General features: G+C 39.1%; 1 protein-coding gene across 1 annotated transcript in view; it reads right to left on the bottom strand.

Moving 5' to 3' along the window:
- The window catches only part of Itga4 (integrin subunit alpha 4), a 71,280-nt gene that overhangs the window by 45,735 nt on the left and 24,401 nt on the right, over positions 1 to 1,144 (bottom strand). The gene's annotated exons all lie outside the window — the stretch shown is intronic.

Here is a 1,144-nt window from a genome sequence, read left to right as displayed (position 1 = left end):
GCTTCCATCCTCATCCCAAATCTAGTCTAGATCTAGAACGTAGACACGCTTCCATCCTCATCCCAAATCTAATCTAGATCTGGAACGTAGACACGCTTCCATCCTCATCTCAAATCTAGTCTAGATTTAGGACATAGACAGGCTTCCATCCTTATCCCAAATCTAGTCTAGATTTAGGACATAGACAGGCCTCCATCCTCATCCCACTGGGAGCCTTCTCATTTGCATCATACAGAGTTTAGTTTGATGTCTGAAATGAGAACTTATCAAATTCTCTGTAAGCAAGGTTACAAGCACACGTTGAGAATTCTGAACTAAAAGATGCTGTGTCCCAGTACATGAAGCCCGATCTTATTTTCAAACCACAGGAACAAAGAAGGTGCCACTAAGTATCCAATCTTTGCTTGATTTAACATCAAGAAACAAGGCTTTCCAGAGAAAGCCAGAACTCTGCAGAATGATCAAGTCACGTGTTTCCACTACCAACAATGCACATGTCTTAAAGTTGAGCAATAGTCAGTAGTGATCTAATTTAACAATGTATCCACTTCAGAATAAATGATGCCAGTCTCAGATTATTTTCAGTATATAGCCCACATGAACTGTGAAATAATATTTTATCAACGTGCCTGATTCCTGTTTGCATGTCAAGATGTTAAAAACATTGACTGTTTCATCTATTCCTAACAGCAAACATTTTACAATTTGCTAAATTATTTAAGGACCGTAATTATTGAAGAACATAAAAATCTATTTTGAAATATCTACACAAACCATGCTTCCAAATTTTGTTTGTGCCAAAATTAAACTAAAGGAAATTACAATTAGAGTGAGCCCACACAAGCAGTGTATAGAAACTTCATTGTGCTGAGTCTCCTGTTTCTGGAACAGCTGCTCACTGTCGTGCTCTGTTCCGTTTTCAGAACATCAGGATGGCAGTAGAACTTTCACTTTGGTCCATCAGGAAAACTTAAGACTACCTTTGACCTGGCAAGATTGCTCAGTAAATAAAAGTGCTTCCTGTGAAAATTTCTTGACCTAAGCTGGGTCCCAGAAACATGAGGTAGGAGGGGACTGATTGCTTTGGACATTGATGTATGTACCATGGCATGCACAGAGAAGCATGCACACGCATCATATGTAC

Source organism: Microtus ochrogaster, chromosome 4, assembly GCF_000317375.1.
Source record: "Microtus ochrogaster isolate Prairie Vole_2 chromosome 4, MicOch1.0, whole genome shotgun sequence".
Lineage (NCBI taxonomy): Eukaryota > Metazoa > Chordata > Mammalia > Rodentia > Cricetidae > Microtus > Microtus ochrogaster.
The sequence above is the reverse complement of the archived record's forward strand: the minus strand, read 5'-3'. Positions and strand labels throughout refer to the sequence as shown.